The sequence below is a fragment of the Rattus rattus genome, chromosome 12, assembly GCF_011064425.1.
Source record: "Rattus rattus isolate New Zealand chromosome 12, Rrattus_CSIRO_v1, whole genome shotgun sequence".
In the NCBI taxonomy this organism is placed as follows: Eukaryota; Metazoa; Chordata; class Mammalia; order Rodentia; family Muridae; genus Rattus; species Rattus rattus.
In genome coordinates, this window is record NC_046165.1 from 83,347,106 (window position 1) to 83,364,310 (window position 17,205).

General features: G+C 42.0%; 1 protein-coding gene and 1 pseudogene across 1 annotated transcript in view; one reads left to right on the forward strand and one right to left on the reverse strand.

The window, feature by feature from the left end:
- Window positions 1-17,205, forward strand: part of Synpr (synaptoporin) — a 324,758-nt gene that overhangs the window by 76,238 nt on the left and 231,315 nt on the right. The gene's annotated exons all lie outside the window — the stretch shown is intronic.
- On the reverse strand, window positions 2,843-3,188 carry LOC116913855 (annotated as a pseudogene).

The following is a 17,205-nucleotide window of genomic DNA, read 5'->3' on the forward strand; positions in this document are numbered from 1 at the left end:
CCGCCAGAGAAACTATGGATTGGTGTCCTAAAAGCCACTGGAAACATGGTGGCCTGCTATGGCAACCCCGCTCTCCTAGTGCTATCAACAAGCTGCATATTGTTAAGTGTGGAAATGGAAGCATCAGAATGGAACTTGGGTCCTCTCCAAGCTTACATGACTCGTGGTTTTACCTGCCTCATCATCCCAATGGCTTCCAAACCTAATCTAAAACGAAAACCCCAGTATTCAAGCTCACTATTGTCCCACGCGAGACTTTCCGCCGGCAAGAAGCACGCGAGACATAGAAATTCTTGCTATGAGTGATACTTTATTCCTATCTCATGGAGAAGCCCCGCGCACCGGCCAGGCACGCCTATTTAACCCTCAGGCAGGCATCCACACCTGATTGGTTGCTTACTCATGATCTCATCAGACACGCCCCGGAATGGGCAAAGACCTGGCAGGAAGGCACTCTTGCACATGCGCACAGTTAACTTCCTGAAGGGGTGGCCGGCTGGCGTGGCGAAGGTTGGCGCCATCTTGACTGACTTGGCCTTCCACGTGGGGCGCAGTGGAAGCCAGCGCCATCTAGTGGTGGCGCATGTTATTGCGACCCTCTACACACTATGATGTAATGTCCAATATGCTAACTTTTCGTTAACATTAAATGTCAATATTTGGTGGTTTAAGGTGAAGGGATATTGTCCCTTCAAAAATCTTCCATGTTGCTATTTTCATCGGATGTAGTTGATATAGTTGAAATTGTAACATGCTCTTGCTGTTTTTGAACTCATAATCCTCCTGCCGTAGCCTTCTGAGGCTGGGATGGTGACCACACCAACACAGCTATGTCCATTTTTGTAGAACATTTTAGCTTTGTTTCTTGCCTATCAATATACAAAATTCTGAGTTTGGTGTGAGCTAGGAAAGACGGTAATGAGTTTTCTCATTTTCCTGTGAAACTCAAAGCCTCAGAAAACCAAAACTCTTTCCTTTCCTCCTTCCCCTTTCTAATTCCAGTACCATTTTGAGAAGAGAATTCTGGTTTGATGTTTTGGGTTAGCTCATTTGAATCTTAGAACAAAATTGGAAAGCTGTCTGTGCATCTCTGCCCCTGAGGACTGCTTGTGTTCTTTCTGGGTTTTGAAAGTCAAAGTAATCAGCAAATGGCAAAACAGATGAGGGAGACATGGAGTAAGTGATAAATATGTAGTTGCCACATGGACTGTGTATTAATCCCCGTGTCCCCTGATGGCTCTCCAATGGGAGCCAGTTCTTGGTCCTGGGGAAAATCTAGCTCAAGTTGGGTACAATGGTGCTTTAAAACCCTTTTTTCATGACTTCATTTACAAAACCAGGCCCTTGAGGGCATTCTGAGAGGATCAACTCTGCCTAGGGTTCAAGATTTCTTTAATCCTTTGATCATCCGCTAGTTGAATTTAAAAATATATATTGACAAGCTGTCCAGTGTGCCAACAAAGGCTCTGATGGATCTGCACTTTGCTTCAGGAACTCGGGTCTTTAGTAGTCTGAAGAATGGGACTTGTGCTTATCCAAACTGTCTATTGGAATTTAGCTGTGGCAGCTGTACATAGTGGTGTTGGAAATGGTCAGCTAGCATGTGCTCTTTTGTGTAGAATTTGCAGGAATCTCTGGAAATGCCTATGTAGGGGAAATTTTCAAACTAAACCTCGTAGTACTTCATGTATTACAAAGCGAGTGATTCCCCCTATCCAGGAACTTTGAGGCTGTTCAGAAATGGCTCGGGTCCCTGAGGAGAGTAATGGGGGACACTTTGTACTATCAGATTGAATTGAGAGCCTGTAATGATTCAGTGGATCAAAATACTAACATATAAATACTATACATTCAAAAGCTCAACCTGCATGTTGAATTAGAATTTAAACAAACTCATTTTGACTGGGCGATCAAAGTGTTTTTATATTGAATGCTTAAGTCCACCATAGTTTCTTGGTAAGCCTCTGGGCATGCCTGTGAGGATGGTCTAGATTAGGCTGAGATGAGAGAACTCGCTCTGTCTATGGAAAGTAACATTCCATGGGTTGAGATCTGGAACTAAATAGAAGAAGAAAGCCAGCTGTCTTAGGTTTACTCTTGCTGCAATGAAACACATAACCAAAAACAAACTGGGGAGGAAAGGGTTTATTTGGCTTGCACTTCCACACTGTAGATCATCATTGAAGGAAGTCAGGACAGGAATTCAGTCACGGCAGGAATCTGGAGGCAGGGCCTGATGCATAGGCTGTGAAGGGGTTGCTGCTTACAGGTTTGCTCTTCATGATTTGCTCGGCCTGATTTCTTTTTCTTTTTTTTTTTTTTTTTATTAACTTGAGTATTTCTTATATACATTTTTAGTGTTATTCCCTTTCTTTCAGAAACATCCCTCCCCTCCCCTTCCTTATGACCATCCTCCTCCCATTGCCGCCCCCCCCAACAATCTAGTTCACTGGGGTTCAGTCTTAGCAGGACCCAGGGCTTCCCTTCCACTGGTGCTCTTACTAGGATATTCATTGCTACCTATGAGGTCAGAGTCCAAGGTCAGTCCATGTATAGTCTTTAGGTAGTGTCGGCCTGATTTCTTATAGAAGAATCTCAGACTACCAGCCCAGGGATAGCACCACTATCACTAAATCACTAAGAAAATGTCCTACAACTGAATCTTATGGGAGCATTTTCTCAATTGAGGTCCCGTCCTTACAGATTAGTTTGTTTGAAGTTGTGTCAATTTAACATAAAACTAGCCAGAACACCAGCTGAATACTAATGCTCATATTTCTCTGCTTCCTAATTGTTATCTCTTTTTTTTTAACAATTAGGTCGACTTATTTAAACAGTTGACTTAGGTATCTGCAATGGTGACTTCAACCTCCACTCCTAGCTCAGTACTGATAGAAGGTATCTCTTAACAATCTCAGAAGGTCTATGTAAATCAATGAGTCACTCGTGGATCCTCATCTGGAACCTTCACCACAAGGTGTTTCTCTGGTAGTGAGTCTCAGTGTCTTGGGGTGCATGAGCACTGGTCCTTTCACTTTCAGATTCTTCTCCTTCGTGCCCCTGATCAAACCCACACAAACCTTCTTCAGCGACTTCGCTTTGCCGCTGGTGAGCATGATTCAAATTTGCTAAATCTCTGCTTCGGGCTCCAGAGGTGTCTTTCCAGCAACTGAGGCACAGCCCCTCATCAGGAGTAACAGCCGTGAGTCAGGACTGAGCAGCCTGGGCAGAGCTCCACGGCATGCATCACCAGGTCTCAGAAAGACCCTATTGTTAACTTAGTATGACCTCATGCTGCTTTCCTCACTCCTTGCACACCGTGATGAGTCAAACTCTGAGACAAAAATAAACCTTCCTCTCCTTATTTTTTTTAAGTCAGATACTTTGTTCTATCAGTGACGAGAGTAATTAATACAGTGATGTCATTCAATCTTATTTTGAAATATGCCGTTTCGATTCCAACGTGTCCAGAATTATTCTCACTAACCCTGGCTTGTTCTTCAAAGTTTTCCACTGTGAGTGCCTTAAGTTACCTGGGAACCAGAACTTCATGAAGACCTCATGCTTTCTGCCTTCGACTTGGCCTCTGTGCATCCCCCTACTGGTAAACACCATTCAAAGCCTCAAATCTAGGAGTCAATCTAGCATCTCTTCCTCTTTCCCTTTTTAATTCATCAGAAAGAGCCTCCATATGGATGCTTGGAAGTAGCTCACGTCCATCTTTATCCATCCACCTTGGACCCCAGTATAGGCATTGCCATGCCTTGCTTCTCAAGAGAGTTCCCAGAGAGTCTTTTGACTCGGCCCTGCTGATCTCGCCACTCTCAAACCCGTTCTCTACTCAACCGTAAGTCATCTCACTCTGGTTTTAATGAGATCATGCCATTTCCTTGGCACCTGGGAAAGACTTCCTCTTACAAGCAGGATAAAATGCATCCATTGTTATTGTCTACACTGTCCTCCAACATGATATGCCTAATTGCCCATCTTCCTACATAATTAGGCGCCCCTCCACCACCTTTGCTTTCTTATGGCATTTAGGCATCTCTTCAGAGCCTTTGCATTTTCTGAACTTCAGCCCTGCTGCTGGTAGGATGATCTCACCCTCCATCTTCCGACCATTAGATTATTCTCTTCCAAAACCTTTAGCTCAGATTTCAATTGACCAGAATCATCTTCAGACCTGTGGTCTAAAAGGACCAGGTGCATCAATTTCTGTCCCTTCCCCTTTGCTGATTAGTGGCACTAGCTACTGTTTCAAAATGTCCCTTGCTTTGTTTGATCATGCATATTAATTTCTTCAGTGTGGACTGTAAAGGAAATATTTTAATCAGGATTATCTCTAAAGTATAGAGATATAGAGATACTTGTAGGTAGTATATGCCTAAATAGTCACTTCAATATTGTCTTATTATTATGATGTTTGTGGCAAAGCTGTATCTTTTTTTTTTTTTTTTTATTAACTTGAGTATTTCTTATATACATTTAGTGTTATTCCTTTCCGGTTTCCGGGCAAACATCCCCCCCCTCCCCTTCCTTATGGGTGTTCCTCCCAACCCTCCCCCATTGCTGCCCTCTCCCCAACAGTCTAGTTCACTGGGGTTCAGTCTTAGCAGGACCCAGGGCTTCCCCTTCCACTGGTGCTCTTACTAGGATATTCATTGCTACCTATGAGGTCAGAGTCCAGGGTCAGTCCATGTATAGTCTTTGGGTAGTGGCTTAGTCCCTGGAAGCTCTGGTTGGTTGGCGTTGCTGTACATATGGGGTCTCGAGCTCCTTCAAGCTCTTCCAGTTCTTTCTTTGATTCCTTCAACAGGGGTCCTGTTCTCAGTTCAGTGGTTTCCTGCTGGCATACGCCTCTGTATTTGCTGTATTCTGGCTGTGTCTCTCAGGAGCGATCTGCATTCACATTTTGATCATCCGTCTTGAGTTTCATTTGTTCTAGGCATCTAGGGTAATTCAAGCATTTGGGCTAATAGCCACTTATCAATGAGTACATACCATGTATGCCTTTCTGTGATTGGGTTAGCTCACTCAGGATGATATTTTCCAGTTCCAACCATTTGCCTACGAATTTCCTAAAGTCATTGTTTTTTGATAGCTGAGTAATATTCCATTGTGTAGATGTACCACATTTTCTGTATCCATTCCTCTGTTGAAGGGCATCTGGGTTCTTTCCAGCTTCTGGCTATTATAAATAAGGCTGCGATGAACATAGTGGAGCACGTGTCTTTTTTTATATGTTGGGGCATCTTTTTGGGTATATGCCCAAGAGAGGTATAGCTGGATCCTCAGGCAGTTCAATGTCCAATTTTCTGAGGAACCTCCAGACTGATTTCAGAATGGTTGTACCAGTCTGCAATCCCACCAACAATGGAGGAGTGTTCCCCTTTCTCCACATCCTCGCCAGCATTTGCTGTCACCTGAGTTTTTGATCTTAGCCATTCTTACTGGTGTGAGGTGAAATCTCAGGGTTGTTTTGATTTGCATTTCCCTTATGACTAAAGATGTTGAACATTTCTTTAGGTGTTTCTCAGCCATTCGGCATTCCTCAGCTGTGAATTCTTTGTTTAGCTCTGAACCCCATTTTTTAATAGGGTTATTTGTCTCCCTGCTGTCTAACTTCTTGAGTTCTTTGTATATTTTGGATATAAGCCAGCCCTCTATCTGTTGTAGGATTGGTAAAGATCTTTTCCCAATCTGTTGGTTGCCGTTTTGTCCTAACCACAGTGTCGGCAAAGCCGTATCTTACACTAATTTCCCTTATTAAGAGCTAGCTTTTCAGTACACATTCACTAAGAGCAGCTAACTTAACTTTGGATACATTGAAGGGAAAGGTTCATTCTTATGCTTTCAGCAAAAAGATTAAAATAAGACCTACCATTAAAATAATATTTTTGAGAACTTTATACATGACTGGAATACTATACATAATGTGCACATCTCCATCTTTCAACTATTCCAGTGTCACTATTGACCCTCAAATTTAAGATCTTCTCGTCTATAATTACTATTGTTTTACACACACACACACACACACACACACACACACACACACAGAGAGAGAGAGAGAGAGAGAGAGAGAGAGAGAGAGAGAGAGAGAGAGAGAGACCTACTGAGTTGCTCATATGTATATGAATGTTGGGCTGACCACATGAGATGGAAAACCTAGCAGGGGACTCAATCATGGAGAAAAATTATTTTCTCTACCTCAGCAGCTATTTATTGCCTGTAGCTCTTTAGCTCAGGGTGGGGCCTTATGAAAATTTATTTCCTTCATACTGACTTGTCAACTTATGCAGGTGTCATGTAGGCAACAATATTGTTGCTATTTCTTGGGTACAGCACCCTGTGATGTCTAGAAGACACTATCTTATAACAAACATCCTAGTTCCCTGGATCTTACAATCTTCCTGTCACTGTGATATTCCCCAAGCCTTGGGTATAAATAAGGGTTGTGTTGTAGATGTACCAACTAGGGCTTGGTACCCCAAGGTCATCTAGACTCTTCATCTTGACCAGTTATCAATCTTTGTAATAGTCTTTATCTGCTGCAAAAAGAAGCCTCTTTGAGATGGGGAATGCTGATAAGTTCTTTGGGTTTTGTTCGGTGGTTTGGTTGTTTTTTGTTTTGCCAACTTGACAGCAGCTAGTGTCCACTGAGAAGAGGGAACCTTAATTGAGAAAATTCCTCCACCAGTTTGGCCTGTAGGAAAGCTTCTGGGGTGTTTTCTTGATTAATGATTGCTGTGGGAGGGCCCAGCCCACTGTGGGTAGCCTCTCCCATGGGCAGGTGGTCCTTGATTGTCTAAGAAAGTAAGCTGAGCAAGCCTTGGGGAGTAAGCAGCCTCCACAGTTTCTGCTCCTAAGTTCCCATCATGCTTGAGTCCCTTCCTTGACTTCCCTCACTGATGGACTGTGATTGAGATATTTAAACCAAACAAACCTTTTACCTCCTGAGTTGCTTTTGGTCATTGTCTTAATAACGTCAATAAAAAGCAAGTAGGACAAGGGGGGAGAGCACATATGTTTCTTGGCATAAGAATATTTTGAATACAGCTAGAAACTATACAGAGTTTGGAGAATGGTATCAGTATGTTCTCTTCTGGGGTCTGTGGCCTCTCCAACTGTTGCTCCACACTATTTTAGGGGAAACATGATAAGGAACTGATGATTGGTCAATCAAAGTAAGGAAGTCACCAAATTGCAACGAGGAACCAATGAGTTTTCTTGGGATTATCAATGAGAATATGGGTGAGCAATTACTTAGAGTAGCAGAATTGACTTAAAAACTACAGAATCACCAAAGCCTACCACCCCAGCAAAAGCGAGAGCTCACAGAAGCTGGGACTTAGTTCTACTGCACAAAATGCAAGCAGCTGAACAATTTGGAGAGTGCCAGTTTTAAGTGATCCATCCAGTTTAAGTCTCTTTCAGTCAGCTCAGTTGGGTTTCTGCTTCTTCTAGAAGTTTTGCTTGGCTGAAAACATGGCTTATTACTTCCTTCCAAGGGAGTGGAGAGCCTACTGAATCTGGCCAGTTTCAGGGATTTTCTGGGGCTATACTGTTGCTTATGCCAGAAGCTCAAGGAAGAAGCTCCCTGCAGGGTGGAATAGTTCACCTTCCTTTCACATTCTGTATCTTAAGGAGGGTCCCTCTTAGCTATTACGTTTTATTCGTGGAGGAAACTGAAATATAACACTTGCCATGAATAACTGGCTATGTTTATCATTCAAGGCACACGTTCCCTCCTATTGAATGTCCCTTCAGTCCAATTGGAAAGCCGATAGTTACACCCAAGATTTTAGTACCACTGTTACATCACTGACAGTAGTCAGTCTGGCCACTGCCCTGGTCCATAGTTACAGTGGGGAAGAACTATTGATCGCTTTTCTCTCTTGGCAGCTTGTATAACATCCGATAGTATGAGATCTTCCAGGTCAATTGCAATTTGATTTCTCCAAGTCCTGTGTCCAAAGTGTGTGGTATCATCAATAGGGCCTTGTCAACAAGTTCTTAGAGGCAGCCAAGGGTAGTGGCAACAGCTCATATTGGTTTTAAAGTCTCCTGGACTTCCTGACTAATGACCGGAAAGGAGACAAATGCCACATGCTCTGTCTTATTTGTGGATCTGTGCCCCAAATTATTAGATTGGCATATGTGACCTAAATAGAAAAAAAAGAAAGAAAGAAAGAAAAGAAAAAAGAAAAAAGAAAAGCAAAGGGGAAAGGGAGAGAGAGAGAGAGAGAGAGAGAGAGAGAGAGAGAGAGAGAGAGAGAGAGAGAATATGCCCGCACACGCGCGCGTGTCTGTTCGCATGCACGTGTACTCACTTAGGCTCATACAGTCTTTACACACATAAATAAGTAAGCATATTACTTTAAAGAGAGAGAGGTGCTGCGGAGGTAGTTCAGAAGCTTAAGAGTACTGAGTAGTTTTGGAGATGACCAGGGTTTGGTTCACAACACCCACATGGAAAATCACAACCCTTGTTACCGCCAGTTTCAGGGGATCCAACATCCCTTCTAGCATTCATGAGCATTGCATGCATTTTGTACACTTAAATACATGCCGACAGAACACTCAAATACATAAAATAAAAATGAATAAAATTAGAAAGGGGGAGAAGGAGAGATTTTGAAATTGAAAGTGAATACTGTTTCCACCGTATGAGTTAATGTCTCTTCGTGTGATACTTTTCTGGCACTTTGTGTCAAATTATGAAACATTCCATCAGGCAAATCTCAAGTATTCATCTGGTTATAACCCTGAACAGCTACTACAGGCTATGAGGCAGGGGCATGTTTAATCTCTCTGCTGGAAATGCTTTGCTCTGTTGCTTCTCCTTCCAAAATGAGTTTACGGTTTTCCATAAGAGCTTTATGGATCCACGTATCAGCTTTAAAGTCATAGTTTGATCTCTTTATTGTTTGCCTTCTAAGCTAATACTTCTTAGCCAAGGCGAAATGTTTCAGGTTAATGTCATGATTCTTAAAAAGTAGTGCCCATTTATCTTTGCCGTCCAAAACTCCCATGTTCTAATTTCCATTGTAGTTGTTTTAGCACAGATTCAACTTGGCAGTAAAGGGAAAGTCATGACACATAGAACATTCTGGATAATGACTCTACATTGTTCCATCCCAGTGAAAACCACATAATTAATGTTTTTGTTTAATAACACATATTCAGATTTCTGGAGCACCATGTCTTTGTAAAGTAGGTTCTGTGTAGCAACTAAAATGTGCCTTACTTCATTTGCTTCTTTTTTGCTGGTAGATTTTTTTTCCAAAAAAAAAAAAAAAACCCACCCTTTTATTCTATAGTATACTGAAATAAAGATGTTAGCTCACCGTGCACGATTTCATCTAAGATGATAGGCTGGCATTTGCTTTACTGAAGCCTGCTATTGTCCCGAAGCCATTTTATTGTACCTCTCTAGGCTGTCAGTTTCACTTAAACCTGATAATTAGACTCATAAAGTAAGAGTTCTTTTTCTGTACCTTAAAGTGACTTCCAACAGAGGAGCCAGTTTCCTTTTAGAGCCAGACGTGTAAACTACATTTGTTTAAGCCTCAGAGGATGAGGGGACCGTGAGAAGCTGGTCATAAAAAGTCTCTTACTGAGACATTCAGGTGGAAATATTAGGTTTGGTATTGTGTGTGTGTGTGTGTGTGTGTGTGTGTGTGTGTGTGTGTGTGTGTGTGTGTGTGTGTGTAACTCTAAAAAATGTGAAGTGTGCAGGATACCCAGGTTATTATGTGGGTGTGAGATCTGGACTCCTGCCCTCATCCTATAGCAAGTGCTTTTTAATAGCAGAAACAGCTAGCTAGCACCTCAACTTCTTTTCTGTAAAGCTATTCTTTAGTTTGGATGAGATGGCTTATTGGTATTTCATACAATTCATGATTTCACGATTATTCATTGTACTTTTACCCCAACCTCTCCTATCTACCTCCCACTGTCAAACTCCCAACTTCCTACAAGCCCCTTCCACATTCATGTCTTCTTGTTTTGCTTTGTGACTCATTAAATTCAATAAGGGCACTTAGTGTGACCATGGATTCGGAACTACCATTGGAGCCTGGTGATATAATAATCAGAAATACAGCTGATGACAGTGACTCCCCCTCTCTCATTTAGCTGTAAAGAAAAAGTTTGTGTGTAAATGGATATGAGCAGGAAAAGTCGTATTTAATAAAGTAACCTAAACCTGGAAAGACAAATGCCAAATGTCTTTCTCATTTGTCATTTGTGGATCGTAACTTCAAATCATATAGTCTATGTTTAACTGGGAGTATCTGTGGAATCCAGGAAGGGAGAATGGGATTGTTTACAGAGCATGTTTTCAAAGACGGAACAGTATGTAAAATAAAACTGGAGAGGTGAGATGTGGAGAATGGAAAAGCAGAGCAGGGAACAGGAGGATAAGGGAGATGATGAGGTTGGAGGGGGAGGGTAACCAAAATGAAAGGTGACTGGAAAAGCCATGTGGGATCATAGCATCTGGTCAAATATTTTAATGTGTGGACTGATGTGAACATGCAGTTATTACTTGTAACCTAATAGTATGGTTATTTTATTGATTGCACTGAGTGACTGTAAAAGGCTGAACCAGGATCATTGCCTTGGGGGAATTGTTAGTCATGGTCATATTACATGATGCCATTATGTATCCGGCCATTTGGTTAAATATTTTTGGTATACCTGTTTGTGGTGTTTTGAATGAGAACCACGCTCACAAGCTCATATGTTTGAAGGTTTAGTGCCCAGTTAGTAGAACTGTTTGGGAAGGATTAGGAGGTGTGGCCTTGTAGGAGGAAGTGTGTCACTGAAGGGCGGGCTTTGAGGTCTCTGAAGTCCATTTCATTCCCAGACAGCACAGCATTCTTCACCTGCCCTCTGTCTTGTGTGTATGGATCAGACGTAAGCTCTCTGCTAATGCTCCCTTTCCCAAAGTATAGTTATTTAAGACCCCAGAATAGACACTTGAAAAAAAAAAAGATTCCTTTCTCACTGGGAGCTCTTCTCTGGCCCTTTGTTTAGAGAAAGCAGACATTTGATGAACAGCCTTTGTCCATGCCTATTAGTGTCTCCAGCAAATAACAGGAGTAAGAAATAGCACTCTCTCCCAGTGACAGCAAGATGTACTTCTTGGCTTCAGACACTCCTTCTTTGCCACAGTTTGGGAAAGAGCTGTCAATAATGTCCATAAAAGACTGATATATTGTTTACTTGAAAAAAATTTAAAACACTGGGCCATAAATTTCCTCAACAGCCAAACAACAGTATCTAGGACTATTGATGTGTTGACTAACTTGAACATGATAAATAATAATCGATATCTACTTCCTGTAGGTCTTCATATTATATTATTTAAAATACATATACACTTGTCATCAATAATTCTAAAATAATGTTCATCGTACTTTACTATACAATAGTTAAGTATTTGTTTTAGACAACCTTCAATCATATGATTAACCAGCTTATAAATATGATGGTAATAGAGAATTATCTTTGAAGATTAAATATATTAATACTAAATCACAAAGAGCAGATTGAAGTATAGATAAATCAAGTTGTTAAAGATATTGCATGGCATTTTTGGAAACCCTGATCCAAATACCTATGTGAGGACACTTGGGAAAACAATGTTTTCCTTAATTAGCTAACTGCTGGACAGGTACCTAATTTGAAGTCAGTCTTGGATGTGCAATCTTGTGCCTTAATGCATGCATGCACCATTCCTTCTTCGTCCTGGTGTGAAAGCTTGTGCCCTAAAGCACGCACTGTTGTTTCTTTGTCCTGGATGTGAAAACTTGTGCCTTAACACATGCACCATGGCTCCTTTCTACTTCTGTTTTTGCCTAAATGATTACAGAAAAGATTTGCATTACTGTTCAACATCCTAGGACACTTTATGGTAGCACTTTGAAGACAAGGCTGGGGTGTCTCTCCCTGTTGCTCCGACAACACCTAAGGACAGTACTATGACAAAAGGATGAGTGTAGAGGGTATGTAGGTGGAGCATGATACCTCAAGTGGGCGGCTCTCCATGAAATACCACTCATCATCCAAAGGACAAGAGCCCTCCACAAATGTCATTTTCTTTTCATTCTAAATACATCTTTTTTGGAAATGCCATATAATTTACTGAAATTGAAATTAGACATTCTACTAATTACTAATAATTTCAAATTGGGAAAAGGAGAAGTAAGACAAAACAAATGAATAGAAGAGGAGAGGGTCATGACAGAATTTGTTGTGTTTTTTTTCCTTAAATCTAATGTTTTTATCTTTATTTTCTCTAATACATAAATCATAAAGTACTGTGATAAATACTGAGAAAATAATTGTTTTGTATTTTGAGAATTATATTATCAAATGGAATGTAAAACTATAATTCATCAAATTACACATGAAACTGAAATTAATCAAAATACATTTGACACAATCTGATTAGCATACCAATAAACAAATGCTGATATCTGCATGCATATATACACATCATATGTTAAAGAGATGCAGGAAAATCAACTTCTCCTCTCTCCCTTCCTCAAAGCATCACAGCTTGCCCATTGTGTGCCACTTCAGGTTCTTGTGTTTAAACCAGTCAGTCTTGTGAGCAAACCTCTGCCATGGGTGGGTTTTGTCTCAGGAAAACAGTGTACAATCTCTCATTACCAAGAGTAGCTCTGGTGGTTGAAACTCTAAGTGTTATAATATTGCAATGGTCAAGCCTTTTTATTTACTTAAGCTTTCCCATTGATTGTGTGTGTGTGTGTGTGTGTGTGTGTGTGTGTGTGTGTGAAGACATTCGCCAAATCTCTACTCTGTGTATGGGACTATGTTGGGTGCTTTGTATTGACTTTTTAAAATAATAGCCCTAGGAATTCAGCCTATTGCTTCACCACACCCCTAATCCACTCCTATTTTGAAGTAGCGACCGAGGCTCACAGAAGGTAGGAAGCTCACTGAAGACAGCATGGCGTAGCTGCTGAAGCTGGATTCATTTCAGGTTTTCCCTCACCCAACTATTGTGAAGTTATTTGGGGTAGGAGGGGTTCTTTTTAATTGTTATTAAATTTATATGTGTGTGTGTGTCTGTTTGCATGCATACACGCGTGTGTACATGTGTGTTCACTCATGTAGTGCCATGCATCTGATCTTTATATGATCAGAAGACAACTTGCAGAAGTTGATCCTCTCCTTCCACCTTGTGGGTCTGGGGGATTGAACTCAGGTCCTCAGCCTTGGCAGCAAGCACCTTTACTGGCTGGGCCATCTTGCCATCCCCATAGGAGGCAATCTTGAGGAGAAAGGGTTTGATTTGAAAGTATCCCATCGCCTCGACTGCGTCAGTTATTGATCTAAGCAATAACTACAGATATAAGCTTCCGTGGTTTAAGCCACTTCGAATTTTGTATTCTCTGGTATTTCCTGTACTTTACTTAAATTTACTAATATTCTTTTTATGTCGCTCCCTAAAAGCACAGTGAAGAAAGAGAGTCTTTAAATTCTTTCCAAATACCACACAGTGCTTTGTGGGTGATTACTCTCCCCATTTCCTACCTCCTCACTCCCTCCTACCATCTTCCCTCCAAAGGCTCTCTAAAGGATGTAAACATGAGAGACACCAGTCCTTGTTATAAGAAATGATGAAAAATTGAAAACCAAATAACTTTCTACTTGAGCTTAACATTTTCTGTCTTAATATCACACAGCTCAGAAAGTGTATGCCACAGAACTCAGGAACCACTGCCTTGAACTCTTCACATTGTTATGCAAATAATGGAGGAATAGACACGAAATTACCCAGCAATCTAGAAAGTTATTTTTATAATACTCAGCTTTTGACTAAAGAAACGTGAACTTGGCTGTTACTTTAATAATGTCTTTCACTCTCCCTACTGCAGATGATCTAATTTCTTTCTTTTTAATGCATATTAATTTTTATTTTATTTTTTATTATTAATTAATTATTTATAAACCAAATGCTGCCCCTACCTCCTGGTCTCTCTTGCACAGTTTTTCCCCCATCTCCCTCCCCTTCACCTGTGAGTATCCCCTTCCCCTTGGGGTATCCCCCCCATCCTGGTGCATCAAGTGTCTGTAGGATTAGGTGCATTCTCTCCCACTTAGGCCAGAAAATGTAGCCCCAGGCTTCACATGTGCCAAGGGCCACAGACCACCCTGTGTAGGCTCCTTCGTTGGTGGTTAAGTCTCTGGGAGCTCCTAGGGGTCCAGATTAGTTGACACTGTTGGTCTTCCTATGGGGTTGCTATCCCCTTCCTTCAATCCTTCCCCTAACTCTTCCATGGGGGGGGGCCCTGACCTCAGTCTAATGCTTGGCTCTGGTTGTCTGTCTGTGTATCAGTCAGCTGCTGGGTAGAGCCTCTCAGAGGACAGCCATGTTATGCAAGCACAACGTAGTATCAGTAATAGTGTCGGGGATTAGTGCACACCCCTAAAATGGATGCTAAGTTGGGCCAGCCACTGATAGCCATTCCTTCAGCTTCTGTTCCATTTTTGTGCCTGCATTTCTTTTAGAGAGGAGCAATTTGGGGTCAAAAGTTTTATGAATGGGTTAATATCCCCATCCCTCCACTGGGGGTGCTGTCTGGATGCTAGAAATGGTCTCTTTAGGTTCTATATGCCTACTGTTGGGCATTTCGGCTAAGGTCACCTGCATTGAGTCCTGGGAGCCTCCCCCATCTGGGACTTCCTAGAGATCCCCCCACCCACTACCCTGGGCAGCTACATATTTCCCTTCATTCTCCTGGCCCTCTGGGCCTCTCTCCTGTCTTTCCCCATGCCTGATTCTGCCCTCTTTCCCCATTACCTCCCTTTTCATCCCAGGTTCTTCCTTCCCTCTGCCTCCCATGACTATTTTGTTCCCCCTTTCTAAGTGGCTTTGAAGCATCCTCACTTGGGCCTTCTTTCTCGTTTAACTTCTTTAGGTCTGTGGGGTGTATCATGGGTATTCTGTACTTTTTCGCTAATATTCACTCATCAGTGAGTACATGTGATGCATGTTCTTTTGGATCTGGGCTGCCTCACTCAGGATGATCCTTACTTAGAAGCTGTTTCCAAATGATGTAGGAGCTGAAGATTAGGGATATGTTGTTAAGAATTGACAGGAGGACAAGTTGACCAAAAGCCCTTTGTTATTCCTTTGGAGGAAACATTAGATATGCCATTTACTATTTTAATACTAGAAGCAGCCAATAACTGTAGAGAAAAACCAATCATGCCTCCTAGCCTCTCATAACAAGAAGTCTTGCAAAGACTGTCAAAGCCAAATGTCAGACACGTCAGAGCTTATGAGGAGAAGGCTGAGTGACATTGCTGAGGCTTTAAGTATTTAAGTGACAGGGTCTCAGGAAGGCATCTGGTTCCCCTGGACAGTCTAAGTTGCTTCAACAGTATTCAGCCAACACATACAGAGAGCAGATTGCAGATGAGGCACTGTGAGGCATGACTGAGCACAGCTGTTCCTAACCCTCACCTGACAGGTAAGTGAAACGTGCAGAGAATGGACACACTGCATTGTCTGTCAGGTGTTCTAATGCGCTTGCTCCCTCTGCTGTGAGGATTGAGCCTTATTGTCTTAGCACCGAAATCCAAAAAAAAAAAAAAAAAAAACCTATGTCTTCGACCCTGTAGGAATCCACATGTGGCATTGCTGCCTGCCATCTCCCAAGGGATGGGGCAGTGCCGAGTTCTGGAGTAATGGCAAGGTGCCTGCCTTCCTTGTTAACAAGCTTTGTTTGAATCATTTAGATGGTAGCCTTGATGTTCCTGAAACCTGCTCTGTGCTTGTTTAATTATAATACAGTCTGGCACTTTGACATTTAATTTTCTTGTTTGGTTGTAATTATCTTCCATGAGAGTTGAGCAGAGTTGAATTATATTTACTTCCCTTAGCCCTCCCTTCCTTTCCTCGCCCTGCCCCGCTTTACAACATGTAACTCTGACTGTGACTCACCATGCAGGGATCAGCCTGAGTCCCAGGTGGATGGCCTGGGATCAGGCCATGGCTCTGCCGCCAAGAGGATCGACTTAGTGGGAGCTGATTATGCTCCTCAGGCAGTCGAGCACTGGGCCTTGGACTGGGCTGTGACTCTCTCTCCCTCAGTTGCAATGGTCTGCCTAAGGTCAAAGGAGAGACAAAGTCCCTGCTAAGTGGCCTCTGCTCGGCTTTCAGATTCACCATTTTCTAAAACAAACTACACCGACTCCTCAGAAATCTCATTCCTCTGGAGTCAGGCCACATCTGGTGCCACAGTTCATTTGGGACATCTGCCATCTTCTCAAGGCAGAGGCTGAACTTTAAGAGATGATGCAGGGTTTCAGAGTCTTACATTGTCTTCTATGTATACGTTGCATGTATGGCTTGCGTAGCCATCTGACTTGATCTTCACAACCCTCCTATGATTTAGCTATAGTCCTCACAGCTCTGTAATTTTCTGTGTGCTCCCTTATAGTCACTGCTTTTGTTCATGCTTTGTGTGCAAGGATGCATATACACATGTATGTGTGCATGCATTTGAAGGCCTGAGGTTGATGTCTAGAGTATTTTCCGATTGTTCCTTGCTTATTGATTGAGTCAGGGTCTCTCAGTTGACCCTGGAACTCACAAGACTAGTCTAGCTAATGAGCCTGCTTTGGCTATCTCCTATATGTAGCTCCTAGAATGATTGGCAGCTCCTGTGACTGTCTGGCTTTTATGTGGGTCCTGGGCATCAGAACTTTGGCCTTCCTGCTTACATGACAAGTGCTTTATTCACTGTGAAGTCTTTTCAGTCTTCAGTATTAAAATTTTAATCACTCTTATTTAAATACACGTAGAAATTCACGGCACAATTATGCTAGAATTCCACTGTGTTTAGAAGCAAAGGTTAAAGTCTGTGGATTTCTATTTTATAATGAGCTTCCTCTTTTTTCCACTGGCATATCCAAATTAATCAAAATTGTAAATGCCACCAGCTTCTTCACTCGGACCTTGCTCAACACTTCGAGCCTATGGAAAAACAACTTTATCACAATAATTTAGTGTGGTTGGAACAGCTTGACTGCAGCCTCCTAAAGTGTACCTCATCCTTCTAGCCAACCAAAGAAAGTTCTGGAAACTGAAGAGCAGGAAGAAGAAGAAGAAAGAAGATGAGAATACATAGTCAGGAATAAAGAAACCAGGTGGAGTCA